At 37.3% G+C, this 24,028-nt stretch overlaps 1 non-coding gene across 1 annotated transcript; it reads left to right on the top strand.

The window, feature by feature from the left end:
• The first annotated feature begins 2,735 nt into the window (after positions 1-2,735).
• Positions 2,736-2,843, top strand: LOC112726013 (small nucleolar RNA R71). Its single transcript, XR_003165086.1, has one exon. It is a non-coding gene; the product is annotated as a small nucleolar RNA R71 (small nucleolar RNA).
• The last annotated feature ends 21,185 nt before the right edge of the window (positions 2,844-24,028 follow it).

The raw sequence follows: 24,028 nt of genomic DNA on the forward strand, positions 1-24,028 counted from the left end.
TCTTAGGGCCCGAGTTCACACTTTGATCATGGTTCTTGGTGATCCATGCATTGGCATAGAACTCTTGAACCATTAAGATCCCGACTTGTTGAATGGGGTTGGTGAGAACTTCCCAACCTCTTCTTCGGATCTCATGTCGGATCTCCGGATATTCGCCCTTTTTGAGCTTAAAAGGGACCTCGAGGATCACCTTCTTCTCGGCCACAACTTTATAGAAGTGGTCTTGATGCACCCTTGAGAGGAATCTCTCCATCTCCCATGACTCGGAGGTGGAAGCTTTTGCCTTCCCTTTCCTCTTTCTAGAGGTTTCTCTGGCCTTTGGTGCCATAAATGGTTATGGAAAAACAAAAAGCAATGCTTTTACCACACCAAACTTAGAAGATTTGCTCGTCCTCGAGCAAAAGAAGAAAGAAGAGAGTAGAATAAGAAGAAATGGAGGAGATGGAGGTGGGTTGGTGTTTCGGCCAAGGGGGAAAAGTAGTGTTTATGTTGTGTGAAAATGAAAGAGTGAAGATGGGTTTATATAGGGGTGGAGAGAGGGTTTGGGTTCAGCCATATAGGGTGGGTTTGGGAGGGAAAGCGTTTTGAATTTGAATGGTGAGGTAGGTGGGGTTTTATGATGGATGGATGTGGATTGATGAAGAGATTATAGAGAAGAGGGTAGGATTTGATAGGCGAGGGGTTTTTGGGGAAGAGGTATATAGGTGATTGGTGAATGGGTGAAGAATAGAGAGAGAGGTGGGGTAGGTGGGGATCCTGTGGGGTCCACAGATCCTGAGGTGTCAAGGATATATCATCCCTGCACCAAATGGCGTGCAAAAATGCCCCTTTCTGCCAATCCTGGCGTTAAATGCTAGGCTGCTGCCCATTTCTGGCGTTTAGCACCAGCTTCTTGCCCTTTTCTGGCGTTAAATGCCAGTCTGGTGCCCATTTCTGGCGTTTAAATGCCAATAAGTTTCTCCTCTAGGGTGTTTTGTTTTTAATACTGTTTTTCCTTCTGTTTTTGCTTTTTCAATTGTTTTTGTGACTTCACATGATCATCAACCTACAGAAAACATAAAATAACAAAAGAAAATAGAAATTTAACATAGATAATTAAAGATTGGGTTGCCTCCCAACAAGCGCTTCTTTAATGTCAATAGCTTGACAGTGGGCTCTCATGGAGCCTTACAAATGTTCAGAGCAATGTTGGAACCTCCCAACATCAAACTTAGAGTTTGAATATGGGGGTTCAACACCAAACTTAAAGTTTGGTTGTGGCCTCCCAACACCAAACTTAGAGTTTGACTGTGGGGGCTCTGTTTGTCTCTGTATTGAGAGAAGCTCTTCATGCTTCCTCTCCATGGTTACAGAGGGATATTCTTGAGCTTTAAACACAAGGGAGTCTTCATTCACTTGAATGATCAATTATCCTCTGTCAACATCAATCACAGCTTTTGCTGTGGCTAGGAAGGGTCTGCTATCTCTAGTGAGATTCTAGCAGCTTGTACCTCAATGATCCCTAGCTTCTCCATTACAGAGAGAGGCATAAGGTTTATACTTGACCCTAGGTCACACAGAGCCTTCTCAAAGGTCATGGTGCCTATGGTACAAAGGATTGAGAATTTTCCAGGGTCTTGTCTCTTCAGAGGTAATTTCTGCCTAGTCAAGTCATCCAGTTCTTTGATGAGCAACGGAGGTTCATCCTCCCAAGTCTCATTACCAAACAACTTGGCATTTAGCTTCATGATTGCTCCAAGGTACTTAGCAACTTGCTCTTCAGTAACATCTTCATCCTCTTCAGAGGAAGAATACTCATCAGAGCTCATGAATGGCAGAAGTAAATTCAATGGAATCTCTATGGTCTCTGTGTGAGCCTCAGATTCCCATGGTTCCTCATCAGGGAACTCCATGGAGGCCAGTGGACGTCCATTGAGGTCTTCCTCAGTGGAGATCACTGCCTCTTCCTCCTCTCCAGGTTCGGCCGTGTGGGTTGTGGTTATGGCCTTGTACTCTCTTTTTGGATTCTCTTCTGTATTGCTTGGGAGAGTACTAGGAGGGAGTTCAGTAATTTTCTTACTCAGCTGACCCACTTGTGCCTCCAAATTTCTAATGGAGGACTTTGTTTCAATCATGAAACTTTGAGTGGTTTTGATTAGATCAGAGACAATGGTTGCTAAGTCAGAGTGGCTCTGCTTAGAATTCTCTGTCTGTTGCTGAGAAGATGATGGAAAAGGCTTGCTATTGCTAAACCTGTTTCTTCCACCATTATTGTTGTTGAAACCTTGTTGAGGTCTCTGTTGATCCTTCCATGAGAGATTTGGATGATTTCTCCATGAAGGATTGTAGGTGTTTCCATAGGGTTCTCCCATGTAATTCACCTCTTCCATTGCTGGGTTCTCAAGATCATAAGCTTCTTCTTCAGAGGAAGCTTCCTTAGTACTGCCTGTTGCTGCTTGCATTCCAGACAGACTCTGAGAAATCATATTGACTTGTTGGGTCAATATTTTATTCTGAGCCAATATGGCATTCAGAGTATCAATCTCAAGAACTCCTTTCTTCTGAGTTGTCCCATTATTCAAAGGATTCCTTTCAGAAGTGTACATGAATTGGTTATTTGCAACCATTTCAATGAGTTCCTGAGCTTCTGCAGGCGTCTTCTTCAGATGAAGAGATCCTCCAGCAAAGCTGTCCAATGACATCTTGGACAGTTCAGATAGACCATCATAGAAGATTCCTATGATACTCCATTCTAAAAGCATGTCAGAAGGGCATCTTCTGATCAATTTCTTGTATCTTTCCCAAGCTTCATAGAGGGATTCACCTTCCTTCTGTCTGAAGGTTTGGACTTCCACTCTAAGCTTACTCAATTTTTGAGGTGGAAAGAACTTTGCCAAGAAGGCATTGACTAGCTTTTCCCAAGAGTTCAGGCTTTCTTTAGGTTGTGAGTCCAACCATGTCCTAGCTCTGTCTCTTACAACAAAAGGAAAGAGCATAAGTCTGTAGACTTCAGGGTCAACCCCATTGGTCTTGACAGTGTCACAGATTTGTAAGAATTCAGCTAAGAACTTATGAGGATCTTCCAATGGAAGTCCATGAAACTTGCAATTCTGTTGCATTAGAGAAACTAATTGAGGCTTAAGTTCAAAGTTCTTTGCTCCAATGGCAGGGATTGAAATGCTTCTCCCATAGAAGCCGGGAGTAGGTGCAGTAAAGTCACCAAGCACCTTCCTTGCATTGTTGGCATTGTTGTTTTCAGCTGCCATTGTTTCTTCTTCTTTGAAAAGCTCTGTTAGGCCTCTAGAGAGAATTATGCTTTAGCTTCTCTTAGCTTTCTCTTCAAGGTCCTTTCAGGTTCAGGATCAGCTTGAATAAGTATGCCTTTATCTTTGCTGCTGCTCATATGAAAGAGAAGAGAACAAGAAAGTAGGAAATCCTCTATGTCACAGTATAGAGATTCCTTGAGGTGCCAGAGGAAAAGAAGAATAGAAGGAGGAGGTAGATAGAAGAGAATTCAAACTTATCAAGAGGGATAGAGTTCGAATTACACCTTGAAGAGGAGTGTTAGTCCCTTAAATAGAAGGATGTGAGAAGAAGGAAAGAATTTTCGAAAATAAATTAAAAAGATTTTGAAATAATAAAAAGAAATTTGAAAATTTGATTGAGATTTTTGAAAATTAAGATTGGGAAAGAAATTAAGTGATTTTTGAAAAAGATTTTGAAATTAGAAATCAAAAAGATATGATTGAGAGTAAATTTTGAAAAAGATGTGGTTGAAAAGATATGATTGATAAGATATGATTGAAAATCAATTTAAAAAAAAGAAAGTTTTTAAAATTAAAGTTGATTACTTGACTAACAAGAAATTAAAAGATATGATTTTAAAATTTAAAATTTGATCCTTTCTTAATAGGCAAGTAACAACTTGAAAATTTTGAAGTAAATCATTAATTATAGCAAGGATTTTCAAAAATAATAATAATAAAAAAAATGGAAAGAAATTGATTTTGAAGAGATATGATTGAAAAGATATGATTTGAAAAAGATTTGATTTTGAAAAATTATGAAAATTTGAAAAAGATTTGAATTAAACACAAAATCTTCCCTCTAGTGTCCTTCTGGCGTTAAACGCCCAGAATGGTATCCATTCTGGCATTTAACGCCCAAAATGCTACCCTTTTGGGCGTTAAACGCCAGCCAGGATGTCAGTTTTACTTCTTTACTGGGCGTTTTGAATGCCCAGCTTTTTCTGTTTGATTCCTCTGCTGAAGTTCTGAATCTTCAATTCTCTGTATTATTGACTTGAAAAGACATAGTTTTGAAAATTTTTTTTGAATTTTTCAATGATGAGAAACAATCAAAATACAACTAATCTTAGGAAACTCAAATCAAACAAACAATGCATGCAGGACATCAAACTTAAAAATTTTCATATAAGAGACACTAACAAATTGAGAATGCATATGAGAAACAACAAAACACACAAAACAAGAGAATTTAAAGATCAGAGCAATGAAATCATCAAGAACAACTTGAAGATCAATGAAGAACAATATGTATATATTCGAAAAATGCAAGAAGAAGAAATCATGCAATTGACACCAAACTTAAAAATTGACACTAGACTCAAACAAGAAACATAAAATATTTTTTATTTTTATGATTTTATAAATTTTTTTGTGGTTTTTTGAAAATTGAGTGGAAAAGAAAATAAAGGGATTCAAAATTTTTAATAAGAATTCCAGGAATCATTGCAATGTTAGTCTAAGACTCCGGTCCAGGAATTAGACATGGCTTACTAGCCAGCCAAGCTTTCAGTGAAAGCTCCAGTCCAAAACACTAGACATGGCCAATGGCCAGCCAAGCTTTAGCACATCATTGCTCACAACAGCAAAATTGATAGAAATCAACAAGCTCTTGTGATGATAAGTTGAAACCTCGGTCCAAAAGATTAGACATGGCTTCACAGCCAGCCAGACTTCAACAAATCATCATGAAACTCTAGAATTCATTTTTAAAAACTCTGAAGAACAAAATAGAGAAATTTTTTTTTGTATTTTTTTTAAAAAAAAAAATTTTCGAAAATAAAAAGTAAAATTACCTAATCTAAGCAACAAGATGTACCGTCAGTTGTCCAAACTCGAACAATTCCCGGCAACGGCGCCAAAAACTTGGTGCACAAAATTGTGATCATCAACAATGGCGCCAAAGACTTGGAGCTCTCAAACGTGAATCACACTTTGTCACAATTCCTCACAACTAACCAGCAAGTACACTGGGTCGTCCAAGTAATACCTTACGTGAGTAAAGGTCGATCCCACGGAGACTGTCGGCTTGAAGTAGGCTATGGTCATCTTGTAAATCTCAGTCAGGCGGATTCAAATGGTTATGGAGGATTGATAATTAAAAGATAAATAAAACATAAAGTAAAGATAGAGATACTTATGTAATTCATTGGTAGGAATTTCAGATAAGCATATGAAGACGCTTTGTTCCTCTTGAACCTCTGCTTTCCTATTGCCTTCTTCTAATCATTCATACTCTTTTCTATGGCAAGCTTTATGTTGGGCATCACCGTTGTCAATGGCTACTTCCCGTCCTCTCAGTGAAAATGTTCTACGCACGCTGTCACCGCATGGCTAATCATCTGTCGATTCTCGATCATGTTGGAATAGGATCCATTGATCCTTTTGTGTCTGTCACACGCCCAACACTTGCGAGTTTGAAGCTCGTCACAATCATCCCTTCCCAGATCCTACTCAGAATACCACAGACAAGGTTTAGACATTTTGGATCTCAGGAATGGCCGCCAATAATTCTAGCCTATACCACGAAGGTTCTAATCTTAGATTAGAAACCCAAGAGATACACATTCAAGCTTGTTTGCATGTATAACGGAAGTGGTTGTCAGGCACGCATTCATAGGTGAGAATAGTGATGAGTGTCACATAATCATCACATTCATCATGTTCTTGGGTGCGAATGAATATCTTGGAGAAGAAATAGACTTGAGTTGAATAGAAAAACAATAGTACTTGTATTAATTCATGAAGAACAGTAGAGCTCCACACCTTAATCTATGGTGTGTAGAAACTCCACCGTTGAAAATACATAAGAACAAGGTCTAGGCATGGCCGAGAGGCCAGCCTCTAAATCGTGATCAAAGGATCAAAAGATAATCCAAAGATGAAAATACAATAGCAAAAGGTCCTATTTATAGAAAACTAGTAGCCTAGGGTTACAGAAATGAGTAATTAATGCATAAATCTTCTTCCGGACCCACTTGGTGTGTGCTTGGGCTGAGCATTGAAGCTCCCATGTGTAGAGACTTTTCTTGGAGTTAAACGCCAGCTTTTGTGCCAGTTTGGGCGTTTAACTCCAGCTTTTGTGCCAGTTCTGGCGTTAAACGCTAGAATTCTTTAGCTGACTTGGAACGCCTGTTTGGGCCATCAAATCTCAGGCAAACTATGGACTATTATATATTGCTGGAAAGCCCAGGATGTCTACTTTCCAACGCAATTAAGAGCGTGCCAATTGAGCTTCTTTATCTCTAGAAAATTTACTTTGAGTGCAGGGAGGTCAGAATCCAACAGCATCTGCAGTCCTTTTTCAGCCTCTGAATCAGATTTTTGCTCAGGTCCCTCAATTTCAGCCAGAAAATACCTGAAATCATAGAAAAACACACAAACTTATAGTAAAGTCCAGAAGAGTGATTTTTATTTAAAAACTAATAAAAACATAATAAAAACTAACTAAAATATACTAAAAACATACTAAAAACAATGCCAAAAAGCATATAAATTATCCGCTCATCAGGCTTCGACTTCCTTGGTATCCAAATTGAAAGGTCTTTCTGAGAGAAAAAAGCTAGAGGACTTGACAATTGGTCCAGTTCTCACTGTAAATACATGTCTTTTTTTTTCTTAAATTTAAAATTAAAATAAGTGTTGGCAGCTTCATACATTTGTGTATTAAGTTCCCTAAGATATGATTTGTGGAGAGAGAACTACTCTTCAGTGTAGTAAGTGAAAAGATATGAACGAATTCTAGAGTTAATTGAAATAAGTTATACATAACTATTCTAGTTTCATATCCATGCTTTTGATTGATGATTAAAAAGGGGTTTATCTGGTGGGGGTGGGAGCTACGAACAATTTGCTGCTTTCAGGTTAAACACACATTTCCAAGTTTGTGCCCTAGTTGATATAGGTGTGCATTATTTATTTGTTTGACATGATTGGTAATGGTAAACTGCAGACTGTGGAGTCATATATCCAATAGTATATTAGTTGTTTGATAAATAATTACTCAGAGGTTTTTTTTAATTTTCTTACTTTATTTCACTTCTTTTTTTATTTTTTTTATTTTTTTATGTGTAGTTTACAACGGAATCAATGTTGTAAATAGAGAAAATTAAATAGAAAAAAAGCATAGCTTAACGGCAAGCTTTTGAAGATGCATATACTTACAATCATGTTCTTACATACTTTTGGTTGTTGTGCTTGCAAGAAGGACATACAAAATTGGAGGTTGTGATTTGAGCAGCACTGCTCCTCCTTGTACCAGGTAAAGTTTCGATAATAAGTAATTCAATTGGCTTTCTCTTTACTTTCCTAGACTTGAAGGAAGATTATCTATTTTCTTCAGGTGGATTGAAATGATGGCTCTTATTTTCTCAAGAGCTGCATGGCATTGCGTTTGGTATATGATCCAGGTGGATTGAAATGATGGCTCCTGGATTAGTAATATGTAATTCAAGGATGGTAGCTTGCTTAGAATCTTCGTTAGCTTGGGTAAAAACTAGTGGTCTCTTTTGTAACTTCTTATTGATTCTAAAATTTTTTCTCTTATGTAATAATATGTAAAGGAAGTAGATAATGTAATAGTTGTTGTAATGATTTTGATTTTTGGTATTTTGTTAGAGCATGTCATGTGATCAATCACACTATATTTGGTGACAAGTTTAGAAAGATTGGATTAGTTGATTTAAAATTAATGGTCATTGTATAAATTTTACAATTATCTATGAATTTTATAAGATTTTATTACAAAGATTAGAAAAAGAACAATAGAACCTGAACAAAGTTATAGCTACGCTTTAAAAGCGTAGTGATATTGTACAACAGTCATTAACAGCTATACTTTAAAAGCGTAGCCATATCTCTTGCTACTGGCACGCTTTTAAAGCGTAGCCATATCTCTTGCTACTGGCACGCTTTAAAAGCGTAGCCATATCTTTTGCTTCTGGCACGCTTTAAAGCGTAGCGATATCTCTCGCTGTTGGCATGCTTTAAAAGTGTAGCCGTATCTCCAGCCATTGGTACGCTTTAAAATCGTACCGATATCTTTCACATACAGCCACGCTTAAAAGCGTGGCAATAGATAAAAGCATGGTGATAGAAAAAGCGTGGCCATAGGTCAACAAAAGCGTGGCGATAGAGCAACCGGCACGCTAGCAGTTGTGACCCTTTCAAAAGCATGCCGGTAGCTCAAAAAGCGTGGCGAAAAGCTATCGCTACGCTTTTTTCAACTTTTTTCCACGCTTTAAAAGCGTAGCAAAATCCTGGTTTTCTTGTAGTGTTAGTTTCACTCACCCACCTCCAGAGGAACCCGACACTTCGGACTCTACTTCCAGTGATGGCAATGCAAGCGATCAAGCTATGAACACGGAGCACCCCTATCCCCCCATCATTTGGCCATTGGAAGTGGCGATCCCGGACACACCTTGCGGATCACTAACGGCACGGAGAACCGTGCCAAGCATTAAGTGTGGGGAGGTCGGTAACTGACTCCCGAAGGTAACAACCCTCTCTCAACACCAATATTTTAATTCTCTTTTGATAGATAGGATAACTTGCATGAGTAGTTAATTGCTTGCATTTAGGTACTACTTGGTTGAAGTGATAAATTCTTTTTCAAGACACTATTTTATAGCATTTCACTAATTTGAATTAAAATTTTTTGTTGAACTTGCCTGAAGAAATTTATTTTGGAACATGGTTTTAGAGCTCGAACACACAAAACCAGTGAGAATTTGAACCTATTTGATTGGTTGCATCTGTTAACCTTTGTTTTATTTTGGTGTGTGTTGTTCTCTCTAAAATTGTGATCTTTGTCTTGCTTGATTCTATATTTCCATTGTTTGATGTATGCATACACTTATGTGATTAAGGCCTTGTTTCACTTAGCTCACATACCCATATGGCCTTATCCTATCATTCCCGTTGCAACCCAATGTTGAGCCGTTTTACCCCATTTATTCGTTATTTTAGCACATTACTAACTCTAAGCGGAAAACAAAAAAAAGTCCCTAATTTGAATCCTTGATTAGCCTAGACTAGTGAGGTGTACATGAATTAAGTGTGGAGAAATTAAATTGGAGAATACATGTTTAGGAAATTGGGTATTTTATATTCCTATGTGAAAATGTGAATATAGTTAGGCACTTGTTCATGCATCTATCACTTTAATTATATGCACTACCTCCTTTATGCATATTGGTGCACGGAATTGCAATCACACCTTTACAACTCCGCACAACTAACCAGCAAGTGCACAGGGTCGTCCAAGTAATATCTTACGTGAGTAAGGGTCGATCCCACGGAGATTGCCGGCTTAAAGCAAGCTATGGTTATCTTGTAAGTCTTAGTCAGGAGATTAACGATAAAAATGATTTTGTTAATGAAAAGTAAATAACATGAAATGAATGATACTTGTGATTCAGTAATGAGGAACAGGTTGAGGTTCCGGAGATGCTCTGTCGTTTGAATCTCTGCTTTCCTACTGTCTTCTTCTCCAAACATGCATGGCTTCCTTCCATGGCAAGCTGTATGTTGGTGGATCACCATTGTCAATGGCTACCATCCATCCTCTCAGTGAAAATGGTCCAGGTACGGTTTCTGTACGGCTAATCAACTGTCGGATCTCTTGTCTCGGATGAAAAATACCAGGCACAGCTACCGCACGGCTAATAATCTGTCGGTTCTTACTTGTGTCGGAATAGGATCTCTTTATCCTTTTGCACACTGTCACTACGCCCAACATTTATGAGTTTGAAGCTCGTCATAGTCATCCCATCCCAGATCCTACTCGGAATATCACAGACAAGGTTTAGACTTTTCGGATATCAGAAATGCTGCCAATTGGTTCTAGCCTCTACCACGAAGGTTATAATCTCACAGATTCGAATGCTCTATTGTCAGGAGAGGCAAGTCAAATCCGTGGATCAGAGACCCAAGAGATACGCACTCAAGCTGTCGCCCAATGACTATGTTGAGCTTAGATAGAACGGGAGTGGTTGTCAAGCACGCGTTCATAAAGTTAAGAATGATGATGAGTGTCACAGATCATCATATTCTTTATATTGAAGTACGAGTGAGTATCTTAGAATAGAATCAAGCCGGATCGAAAAGAAAACAATAGTAATTGCAATAATCCATTGAAACACAGCAGAGCTCCTCACCCCCACCTATGGGGTTTAGAAACTCATGCTGTAGAAGATACAATATGAGATGTAAAAAATGTCATAAGTTACCAAATGAATCTCTAAAAGTAGTTTTTATACTTAACTAGTAACTTAGGTTTACAGAAAATGAGTAACTACTTGCAGAGAGTGCAGAAATCCACTTCCGAGGCCCACTTGGTGTGTGCTTGGGGTGAGCATTGAGCTTTACACGTGCATAGGTCTTTTCTGGAGCTAAATGCCAGCTTGGATGCCAGTTTGGGCGTTTAACTCCAGTTCTAGTGCCAGTTCTGGCGTTTTACGCCAAAAAAGGGTCTTTGGCTGGCGTTGAACGCCAGTTTGGACCATCAAATCTTGGGGAAAGTATGAACTATTATATATTGCTGGAAAGCCCAAGAAGTCTAATTTCTAACACAATTAAGAGCGGGCCAACTGGGCTTCTGTAGCTCCAGAAAATCCACTTCGAGTGCAGGAGGGTCAGAATCCAACAACATCTGCAGTCCTTTCTCAGCCTCTGAATCAGATTTTTGCTCAGGTCCATTAATTTCAGCCAGAAAATACCTGAAATTACAAAAAAAAAATACACAAACTCATTGTAAAGTCTAGAAATGTGATTTTTGCATAAAAACTAATAAAAATATAATAAAAAGTAACTAAAACATACTAAAAACTATGTAAAAACAATGCCAAAAAGCGTATAAATTATCCGCTCATCACAACACCAAACTTAAATTGTTGCTTGTCCCCAAGAAACCAAAAACAAAATAGGATAAAAAGAAGAGAAAATACAATAAATTTCAAAATATCAATAAAGCTTAGTTCTAAATAGATGAGCGGGACTAGTAGCTTTTTGCTTCTGAACAGTTTTGGCATCTCACTTTATCCTTTGAAGTTCAGAATGATTGGTATCCATAGGAACTCAGAATTCAGATAGTGTTATTGATTCTCCTAGTTTAGTATGTTGATTCTTGAAGACAGCTACTTTATGAGTCTTGGCCGTGACCCTAAGCATTTTGTTTTCCAGTATTACCACCGGATACATAAATGCCACAGACACATAACTGGGTGAACCTTTTTAGATTGTGACTCAGCTTTGCTAGAGTTCCCAGTTAGAGGTGCCCAGAGTTCTTAAGCACACTCTTTTTTATTTGGATCACGACTTTAACCACTCAGTCTCAAGATTTTCACTTGGACCTTCATGACACAAGCACATGGTTAGGGACAGCTTGATTTAGCAGCTTAGGCCAGGATTTTATTCTTTTGGGCCCTCCTATCCATTAATGCTCAAAGCCTTGGATCTTTTTTACCCTTGCCTTTTAGTTTAAAGGGTTATTGGCTTTTTGCTCTTGCCTTTTGGTTTAAAGAGCTATTGGCTTTTTCTGCTTGCTCTTTCTTTTTCTTTCTCTTTTTTTTTTGTTCTCTCTGTGTTCTCTTCTTTTTTTTTTTTCGCAAGCTTTGTGTTTTTCACTGCTTTTTCTTGATTCAAGAATCAATTTTATGATTTTTTAGATTATCAATAACATTTCTCTTTTTCATTATTCTTTCAAGAGCCAATAATTTTAACATTCATAAACTTCACTATCAAAAATATGCACTGTTCAAGCATTCATTCAGAAAACAAAAAGTATTGCCACCACATCAAAATAATTAAACTATTTTCAAGATAGAATTCGAAATTTATGTACTTTTTTTTCTTTTTCAGAAAACATTTTTCATTTAAGAAAGGTGAAGGATTCATAGAACATTCATAGCTTTAAGACATAGACACTAAACACTAATGATCATGTAATGAAGACACACACATAGTTAAAACATAAAGCATAAAAACCGAAAATAGAAAAATAAGAACAAGGAAATTAAAGAACGGGTCCACCTTAGTGACGGCGGCTAGTTCTTCCTCTTGAAGATCCAATGGAGTTCTTGAGCTCCTCTATGTCTCTTCCTTGCCTTTGTTGCTCCTCTCTCATGGCCTTTTGGTCCTCTCTAATTCCATGGAGGATGATGGAGTGCTCTTGGTGCTCCAATCTTAGTTTCTCCATGTTGGGACTCAATTCTCCTAAAGAGGTGTTGAGTTGCTCCCAATAGTTGTGTGGAGGGAAATGCATCCCTTGAGGCATCTCAGGGATTTCTTGATGAGGGACTTCCTCATGCTCTTGTTGAGGTCCATGAGTGGGCTCTCTTGTTTGCTCCATCCTCTTTCTAGTGACGGGCTTTCGAGATGAATCTCTCTATCTCCCATGACTCGAGTTGGAAGCAACTGCCTTCCCTTTCCTCTTCCTAGAGGTTTCTCCAGCCTTAGGTGCCATTAGTGATTATGGAAAGTAAAAAGCTGAGTTTTTCCACACCAAACTTAAAAGCTTTGCTCGTCCTCGAGCAAAATAAGATAGAAGGGAGTAGAAGAAGAATGATGCAATTAATTTTGAAAACTTATTACTGTATACAAGAAAAATTAAAAAGAGTTGAAAAGAATTTGAAAAGATATGTAAGTTTTGAAAACATTTTGGAAGGAATTGAAAAGAATTGAAAAAGAATTAAAAAGAATTGGAAAGATTATTAATTTTTGGAAATAGAAATTGAAAGATGAACATTTAAAATATGTTTGATGCAAAAAATTATGAATTAAAACATGAAAAATTAAAAAAAATCGAATTGGAAACAAAATTACCTCCCTTGTGTCATCCTGGCATTAAACGCCCAAAATGCTATCCATTCTGGCGTTTAACGCCCATTTGTCTGCCTCTTTGGGCGTTTAACGCCCAGCCAGATACTCTGGCTGGCGTTAATCGTCAGGAATCCTTCTTTACTGGGCATTTTTCTGAACGCTCAGAATGCTGCCATTTCTAGCGTTTAACGCCCAGAATGCTGCCTGCATGGGCGTTAAATGCCCATTCCGTTATCCTTACTGGCCTTTAAACGCCAGTAAGCTTGTCCTCCAGGGTGTGCTATTTTTAATGCTGTTTTTGATTCCGCTTTAATTCTGCAGCTATTTTTATGACTCCACATGATCATCAACCTAAAGAAATATAAAATAACAATGGAAAATGAAATAAAAAATTAATTAGCATAGATAAATAAGATTGGGTTGCCTCCCAATAAGCACTTCTTTACTGTCAATAGCTTGACATTACTGAGCTTTAATCTAGTCTCAGTCTTGAACATTCTTGCTCAACATTGCCTTCAAGATAATGCTTGACTCTCTGTCCATTAACAATGAACTTTTTGTCAGAGTCAATATCCTGAAGCTACACATATCCATATGGTGACACACTTGTAATCACATATGGTCCCTTCCACTGGGATTTCAATTTCCCAAGGAACAATCTGAGCTTAGAGTTAAACAGCAGAACCTTCTGTCCTGGCTCAAAGACTCTAGATGACAGCTTTCTATCATGCCACCTTTTTGCTTTCTCCTTGTAAATTTTATCATTTTCGAAAGCATTGAGTCTGAACTCCTCCAGCTCATTCAACTGGAGTAATATTTTCTCTCCAGCTACCTTAGCATCAAGGTTTAGGAATCTGGTTGCCCAGTAGGCCTTGTGTTCCAGTTCCACTGGCAGATGACAGGCTTTTCCATACACAAGCTGGTATGGAGGGGTCCCTATGGGAGTTTTGAATGCGGTTCTGTATGCCCACAGAGCATCATCCAGACTTCTTGCCCATTCCCTTCTACGGGTACTTACAGTCCGTTCCAGGATTTATTTTAGTTCTCTATTTGAGACTTCAGCCTGCCCATTTGTCTGTGGATGATATGGAGTTGCCACTTTATGGTTAATTCCATATCGGATCAGAGCAGAGTCAAGTGTTTATTACAGAAATGAGTGCCTCCATCACTGATCAATACCCTAGGAATACCGAACCTGCTGAAGATATGCTTCTGGAGGAACTTCATCACTATCTTAGTATCTTTAGTAGGTGTTGCAATTCCCTCTACCCATTTAGATACATAGTCTACTGCCACCAGAATATAAGTGTTTGAATATGATAGTGGGAAAGGCCCCATGAAGTCAATACCCCATACATCAAACAACTCAATCTCTAAGATCCCTTGCTGAGGCATGGCATAACTGTGAGGTAGATTACCAGCTCTCTGGCAACTGTCACAGTTACGTACAAATTCTCGGGAGTCTCTATAGAGAGTAGGCCAGTAGACGCCACATTGGAGAACCTTTGTGGCTGTTTGCTCACCTCCGAAATGTCCTCTATATTGTGATCTATGGCAATGCCATAGGATCTTCTGTGCCTCTTCTCTAGGCACACATCTATGGATTATTCCGTCTGCACATCTCTTAAAGAGATATGGTTCATCCCACAAGTAGTACTTTGCATCAGAAACCAATTTTTTTGTTTGCTGCCTACTGTACTCTTTGGGTATGAATCTCACATCTTTATAGTTTGCAATGTCTGCAAACCACGGTACTTTTTGAATGGCAAAGAGTTGCTCATCCGGAAAGGTTTTAGAGATCTTAGTAGGAGGGAGAGATGCTCCTGCTACTGGTTCTATTCGGGATAGGTGATCAGCTACTTGGTTCTCTGTCCCTTTTCTGTCTCTTATTTCTATATCAAACTCTTGCAGAATCAACACCCATCTTATGAGTCTGGGTTTTGAATCCTGCTTTGTGAGGAGATATTTTAGAGCAGCATGGTCAGTGTACACAATCACTTTTGATCCTACTAGATAAGATCTGAACTTGTCAATGGCATAAACCACTGCAAGCAACTCCTTTTCTGTGGTTGTGTAATTCTTCTGCACGTCATTTAAAACACGGCTAGCATAATAAATGACATGCAGAAGCTTGTCATGCTTTTGTCCCAATACTGCACCAATGGCATGGTCACTAGCATCACACATTAGTTCGAATGGTAATGTCCAGTCTGGTGTAGAAATGACTGGTACTGTGACCAGCTTAGCTTTCAAAGTATCAAAGGCCTGCAAACACTCTGTGTCAAAGATAAATGGTGTATCAGCAGCTAGCAGATTGCTCAGAGGTTTTGCAATTTTTGAAAAATCATTTATAAACCTCCTATAGAATCCTGCATGCCCCAGAAAGCTTCTGATTGCCTTAACATTGGCAGGTGGTGGTAATTTTTCAATTACCTCTACCTTAGCTTGATCCACCTCTATTCCCTTGTTCGAAATTCTATGTCCAAGGACAATTCCTTCAGTCACCATAAAGTGACATTTCTCCCAGTTTAAAACCAGGTTAGTCTCTTGGCACCTTTTTAGAACAAGTGCTAGATGGTCAAGACAGGAGCTGAATGAGTCTCCAAATACTGAAAAGTCATCCATGAAGACTTCCAAAAATTTCTCTACCATATCAGAGAAGATAGAGAGCATGCACCTCTGAAAGGTTGCAGGTGCATTGCACAGACCAAATGGCATCCTTTTGTAGGCAAATACTCAAGATGGACATGCGAATGCTGTTTTCTCTTGGTCCTGAGGATCTTGTAAATCATGTTGCTTGTATGCGAAGTTTGTATTCGTAGGTTTTGATGAATGACAAACCAACAAACGACATGAAAGACAAACCAACAAACAACTTGAATGAACAAGCATATTGAAAGATCAACCAACATTCAACGTTGAGGAATGAAAAGTTGAAAGCAACACAACAACAACAAGAAACTCAAGTCCACAACATTTGAAGACAAGTATAGTGTCTTAGGACTTAGGTAACTTCTTGTTAAGAACCAATTGCTAAATCTCTCAACACACACTCACAAAATGTTTTGATGCACATCTTGCAATTCGATGCTAGCCAAATGATTTAAAAACTTGTTTTCAAAGGTACAAAAGCATAGGAATTGACTCCAACAAGTTTGAGATCAATCCTAAGTATTTTGAAGTGATTTTAAGCCATTCTTTAAGGTTTGCATCGATGCACACTCATCTTGCATCGATGCAAAGCATGCAACGACTTGTTGCATCGATGCAAAGATGTTTGCATCGATGCAACCTAGCTGAAAATTCAAATTTCAGCTTCAAAGACACATTTGCATCGATGCAAAGTGTTATGCATCGATGCAAATGATTCAAAAACATAAAAAACGGCTAGTTTTAACAAAACGGCTCCATCCCATTAACTCCCCAACGTTTCTAAGGTTTGGGAAGTCTATAAGTAGATGGATTGAAGCCTTATTTCATATACGTGAGTATTTGCAACCTATCTTGTTCATATTCTTTCATTCTACACATTTTTAAGGTGTTATAATACACAATTTGAGAGAGCAATATCAATTGGTTCAATAGTGCTAAACTTGTAATCATACATTCTTCTAGAGAGTACTCATTTCATCTCAACAATTCTTTGAGAATTGTTTTCTTGTAACACTTTGTAAATTGGAGTGTGATCTCCAAGGTTGAGTCAAGAGTTATAAACACTATAGTCGGTGAGGATACCAAAGAAGTATACTAAGTACTCAAGGCAAATCTTAGAGAAGGTATATCTAAGTGGAGTGGGTTAGTATACGAGTGGTGATCATATACCGTGAGGTGTTAGAAACTAAGGACTCGGATTGTAAAAGGTTTTGCGCGAGCACCTTGAAGCTTGGCAATAGTGGAACTTCTCAATAGCGATTGAGAAAGAAAGTGGACGTAGGACAAGGATTGTGCCGAACCACTCTAAATAGCGTTTGCATCTCTCCAAACTCATCTCTTCAATATTATTGTCTTTTACCTTTGAGCAAATAAATTGTGATCGAAAAGTAGCTTCGTAAGTACTTAAGGAATGGCTTAAGTCCGATTGGTGAAAATCTTGATCAATTTATTTGAGTTGGTGTCTATTGGAAAGTAAAAGCTCCTTATAAATGCTTAGCAATTGAGTTAAGCTCTTGGAAAAATACTAGTACAATAACACTTTTGTATATTGTCTTTAACTTTCGCAAAAAGATTCATTGTTGTTGCAATACTCAATTCACCCCCCCCCCTCTTGAGTAATTGTGCATAGGTTCTACAAGTGGCATCAGAGCTTAACCCTTTGAAAGACTTAACCGTTTAAGGGAAAAGATCATGGCAAGCACAAGCTTTAACAACAACAACACTAGTAAAGGTAACTCAACCGCTAGACCTCCTCTTTTTAGCGGAACAAATTACTCTTATTGGAAAAATAAGATGAGAATTTGGATCCGTTCTCAAGATGTGAGAATTTGGAAAGTGATTGAGAATGGAAATCACATTCCAACAAAGACAACAAGCGCTAAAGAAGGAGAAGTCTCCGTCTTAAAGCAAGTACCGAAAGGAGAAAATGAATATAGTGACGATGATTGGAAGAAAGTGGCAATGAATGATAAAGCCATCAACTTCATTCATTGTGCACTTAACGAGCATGATTATATGAAGATCTCTACATGTGAAACCGCTAAAGAGATTTGGGATAAACTCCAAATCACTTACGAAGGAACCGACCACGTTAAAGAATCAAAGGTATTTATGTTGGTTCATGAATGGGAAAATTTTAAAATGAAAGATGAAGAGAGCATTGAAGAAGCTCTTGAAAGACTCTCCAAGATCTTCAACAACCTAAGCATGCATGGCACAAAATACAATGATAAACAAATTGTGACCAAGGTGCTTACAAGCCTTACACCAAAATGGAACTCCAAAGTGAACGCCATTGTGGAAGGAAGGCTCTATGATCAACTTACATTTGATCAACTACGAGGTAATCTTCTCACCTATGAAATGACTATGCTAAATAGACAAAAAGGTGAAGAAAGCAAGAAGAAAAGTCTCGCCCTTAAAACAACATCACTACAAGAAGAGAGTGATGATAATGAAGAAGAAAGAGATGAAGAATTTGCACTCTTATTAAAAAGATTCAATAAGTTTGCAATGAAGAAAAACTTCAAGAGCAAAACAAAGGTACCAAAATGCTATGAGTGTGGAGAAGTTGGACACATTAAACCCAATTGTCCAAAACTTCAAAAGGAGGACAAAAACAAGAAATTTAAGAAGAAGGAGAAAGCATACATATCATGGGAGAACGAGGATGAATCCGACTCCGATGACGACGAGGTTGCAAATCTTTGCTTAATGGCAAGCGAAGAAAAGGTTAGTAATGACAACTCCACTTCTTTTAATTTACAAGATGAATATGATGCCTTACTTGAGGTGTACACAAAACTTACCCAAGATTATTCTCTCCTAAAGAAAAAGAATATGGATCTTTTAAAACAAAATGAGATGTTGAAAAACGAGAATATCAATCTTGGAAAAGATAAGTGTAGCACAAGTAGTGATCCATACAAATCTTGTAAAATGCATGAAAATGAAATTACAAATCTTAAGAACACTTTAGCTAAGTTCAATGAATCTTCAAAGAACTTAGATAAAATGTTGAAAAACCAAAAGCATGTTCATAATAAGGAAGGTTTAGGTTTTGAAAAAGGAAAATTTAAAAATACTAAAACTCCTATTAGGCAACCGCAAGCCCAAAAGGAAAGCATGCCTAAAAGGAATGAAGCCTTTAAACATCTTCCTCAACATGCTTCATTTAGAAATTATAATCACAATGCATATAGATCAAAAGATGTTGCATTTAGGAAACAACCTAGGCAACCATTTAGAAACATGCATAGGATGCATAATCCAAATGTCATATGTCATTATTGTAATAAAGTAGGTCATATAGCACCCGTATGCTTTACTAGAATTAAACATATAAACTTTCGTAGTCAAGATACGAGATGGGCACCTTATGGGCATTATGCTCATACTAATCATCAAGGACCCAAATTCACTTGGGTACCTAAATCCCAATTTTAATTGTTTTGTAGGTACGTGTTGGAGCTAAGGATACAAATTGGTATGTTGATAGTGGATGCTCCAAACACATGACTGGCGATGAATCAAAGTTCACCGCAATAGAACCTACAAACGGAGGAAACGTGATCTATGGAGACAACAACACCGGCAAAGTAATCGGCGTTGGAAAAGTTGGTAAAAATTCTTCTACCTCCATAGATAATGTTATACTTGTCAAAGGTCTGAAACATAATCTCATTAGTGTTAGCCAACTTTGTGACAAAGGAAACTTAGTCACCTTTGATTCAAAATGTTGTTTGATAAAAAGGCAAGACACTAATGAAATTGTGCTAATTGGGCACCGTGTTGACAATGTATACATGATTAATCTAGATGAAGTTTCCTCAAATGATGTGAAATGCCTTGTTAGTAAAAATGATAAAACTTGGTTATGGCATCGTAGAGTAGCTCATGCTAACATGGACCATCTTGGCAAGTTGGTCTCTAAAGAGTTAGTAATTGGCTTACCAAAGCTACGTTTTGAAAAAGACGTCCTTTGCGACGCATGTCAAAAGGGAAAACAAGTAAAGGCCTCTTTTAAATCCAAAAACATTGTTTCAACAACAAGGCCATTACAACTTTTGCACATGGATTTATTTGGTCCTTCTAGGACTATGAGCTTTGGTGGCAATTACTATGCTTTAGTTATTGTTGATGATTACTCTCGATTTACATGGACCTTGTTCCTAGCAAACAAGAGTGATGCATTTCGAGCATTCAAAAGATTAGCCAATGTTATTCAAAATGAAAAGAATTTGCATATATCATCTATTAGAAGTGATCATGGTGGAGAATTTGAAAACAATCTTTTTGAAACTTTTTGTGAAGAAAATGGCATTGAGCATAATTTTTCCTCTCCTAGAACACCACAACAAAATGGTGTGGTTGAAAGGAAAAATCGTCATTTAGAAGAAATGGCGAGAACTATGCTCAATGAGGCTAATATTCCTAAGTACTTTTGGGCGGATGCGGTTAGTACCGCGTGTTATGTTATGAATAGGATTATCATTCGACCTATTCTTAAGAAAACACCGTACGAATTGTACAAAGGAAGAAAGCCAAATATTTCCCACCTTCACGTCTTTGGCTGTAAATGCTTTATTCTAAATAATGGAAAAGATAACTTAGGCAAATTTGATGCTAAGGCTAATGAAGGAATCTTCTTAGGCTACTCTTTAACTAGCAAAGCTTTTAGAGTATATAATAAACGCATCATGACTATGGAAGAAAGTATTCATGTCACTTTTGATGAAACTAACCGTTTTTGTGCTAGAAAAGATTTTGATGAAAATGTAGAAAACTTTGATTCACTAAATTTGAATGGTGAAGACAAAGAAAAAGATTTAAATGAAGCCTCTACAAGCTCAACAAAGGATAGTGTTCAAGTTGAAGAAATTGAACCATCACAAGCACAAATAAATGCACTTCCAAAGGACTGGCGTACTTCAAAGGATCATCCTCTAGACAACGTCATTGGTAATGTTTCGAAAGGGGTAACAACTCGATCTACTTTTAGAAATTTATTTACATATAGTGCTTTTGTTTCTCAAATTGAACCATCTACCATTGAGTCCGCAATTGATGATGAACATTGGGCTATGGCAATGCAAGAGGAGCTTAACCAATTCAAACGAAATGACGTTTGGGAATTGGTGCCTAAACCAAGTAATCAAACAATTGTAGGAACAAAATGGGTTTTTAGAAATAAACTCGATGAAAATGGTACAATTGTTAGAAACAAAGCTAGATTGGTAGCTAAAGGTTATAATCAAGAGGAAGGCATTGATTATGACGAAACTTATGCTCCCGTAGCTAGATTAGAAGCTATTAGGATGTTACTTGCTTTTGCATCCTCTTATAACTTCAAACTTTATCAAATGGATGTTAAGAGTGCCTTTCTTAATGGTTTCATTCAAGAAGAAGTATATGTTGAACAACCTCCCGGTTTTGAGGATTATGAAAATCCTAATCATGTTTTTAAACTCAAGAAAGCTCTTTATGGTCTTAAACAAGCTCCAAGAGCTTGGTATGAACGTTTGAGCAAGTTTTTAATAGAAAAGGGTTTTAGAAGAGGGAAGGTTGATACAACTTTATTTATCATGATTGAAAACAAAAATATCCTTTTGGTACAAGTTTACGTTGATGACATAATATTTGGTTCAACTAACGAATCACTTTGCAAGTTTTTCTCAAACCTCATGCAAAGTGAATTTGAAATGTCCATGATGGGCGAACTCAACTTCTTCCTTGGTCTTCAAATCAAACAAGGAAAAGAAGGAACTTTCGTTGGCCAAACCAAATATTGCAAGGAATTGCTCAAAAGATTTGGAATGGACAATGCTAAGGCAATGGACACACCAATGAGCACTACTTGCTACCTTGACAAAGATGAACAAGGTAAAAACATAGATGTAAAGAAGTATAGAGGCATGATAGGATCATTACTTTATCTAACGGCAAGTAGGCCAGATATCATGTTTAGTGTATGCATGTGTGCAAGATACCAAGCTAATCCTAAGGAATCTCACTTAAGTGCGGTGAAAAGGATTATGAAGTATCTCATAGGAACATTAAATGTTGGATTGTGGTATCCGAAAGGATCCACTTGTGATTTGATTGGTTATTCCGATTCCGATTTTGCCGGTTGCAAATTGGATAGGAAAAGCACTAGCGGCACTTGTCACTTGCTAGGAAACTCTCTTGTTTCATGGCATAGTAAGAAACAAGTAAGTGTAGCCTTATCTACCGCCGAAGCCGAGTATGTAGCCGCCGGTAGTTGTTGCGCCCAAATTTTATGGATGAAACAACAACTTGTGGACTATGGACTCATGCTTGATCACATTCCTATCAAATGTGATAATACTAGTGCAATAAATTTAACCAAGAATCCGGTTCAACATTCAAGAACCAAGCATATTGAGATTAGACATCACTTCATAAGAGACCATGTTGAAAAGGGTGATGTGGTTATTGAATTTGTCGAAACTAGTAAACAACTAGCGGACATCTTCACTAAACCTTTATGTAAAGAAAGTTTTTTTAACATCCGAAATGAACTTGGTATCTTGGATTCTAATCTAATATGATTTGTTTGAATTCATTGTATTTATATTGCTATTTTTGTATCTCTTACTAACTTAAGCATTGGAGATATCCAATTAGCCATTGTTTTGTAGGTTTATGAGTTGATGAATGAGTGATTAATCTTGAGGTAGATTGAAGAATTTGAAGATTATAAACAATGGAGGATCAACAAATTGAAGTTTATATTATGTTTATTTGATTATATGAATTGTTAAACTAACTCCTAGTAAGCTAAGGATTTCTATTATGGTTTAAATACTTTGATATTTCCTTCATAATTTTGTTTAATGATTAATGCTTGTATGCTTATTTGGTGAATAACTCAAAATAGGCTTGGTACCCCTATTTTAAGTTAATGTGCATGTCTTGATATATTTCACTTCTTTAGGGGGAATTATGCATGCTTGTTATATATAAAAAGAGGAAATCAAATTCTTTTTGAAAGGGGGAATATCTCATCCTTGAGATTAATAGAGATATTGAACTTAAAAAAATTCATTGTTTTATGCATGCTTCTATGACACATTTCAAACTCCTTTCTTTTTGATAATGTCAAAAGGGGGAAGAAAAGTTTGAGGATATTTGAAGTTTTGAACTTTTGAAAAAGAAGAAGTTTGAGGATTTGAAAAGAAGAAATAAGTTTGCGAAACAATGATTTCAAAAAGACTTCCGCTAAGCAAAAACTTTTGATATCTAAATCGTTTTCTTTGATAAACGCCCTTTAAGGGAACAAATGCACATATTTAGGGGGAACTCCTGCAAAATTTTTTTTTGAAGTCTTCTCCAAAGCTTTCTATAAAACAAAGTGCATTATTGTTGCTTTCAAAATCATTTATAAATGCATATCCTCAAAATTGGTTTGTCATTATCAAAAAAGGGGAAATTGTAAATCATGTTGCTTGTATGCGAAGTTTGTATTCGTAGGTTTTGATGAATGACAAACCAACAAACGACATGAAAGACAAACCAACAAACAACTTGAATGAACAAGCATATTGAAAGATCAACCAACATTCAACGTTGAGGAATGAAAAGTTGAAAGCAACACAACAACAACAAGAAACTTAAGTCCACAACATTTGAAGACAAGTATAGTGTCTTAGGACTTAGGTAACTTCTTGTTAAGAACCAATTGCTAAATCTCTCAACACACACTCACAAAATGTTTTGATGCACATCTTGCAATTCGATGCTAGCCAAATGATTTAAAAACTTGTTTTCAAAGGTACAAAAGCATAGGAATTGACTCCAACAAGTTTGAGATCAATCCTAAGTATTTTGAAGTGATTTTAAGCCATTCTTTAAGGTTTGCATCGATGCACACTCATCTTGCATCGATGCAAAGCATGCAACGACTTGTTGCATCGATGCAAAGATGTTTGCATCGATGCAACCTAGATGAAAATTCAAATTTCAGCTTCAAAGACACATTTGCATCGATGCAAAGTGTTATGCATCGATGCAAATGATTCAAAAACATAAAAAATGGCTAGTTTTAACAAAACGGCTCCATCCCATTAACTCCCCAACGTTTCTAAGGTTTGGGAAGTCTATAAGTAGATGGATTGAAGCCTTATTTCATATACGTGAGTATTTGCAAACTATCTTGTTCATATTCTTTCATTCTACACATTTTTAAGGTGTTATAATACACAATTTGAGAGAGCAATATCAATTGGTTCAATAGTGCTAAACTTGTAATC

Source organism: Arachis hypogaea, chromosome 11 (assembly GCF_003086295.3).
Source record: "Arachis hypogaea cultivar Tifrunner chromosome 11, arahy.Tifrunner.gnm2.J5K5, whole genome shotgun sequence".
In the NCBI taxonomy this organism is placed as follows: Eukaryota; Viridiplantae; Streptophyta; class Magnoliopsida; order Fabales; family Fabaceae; genus Arachis; species Arachis hypogaea.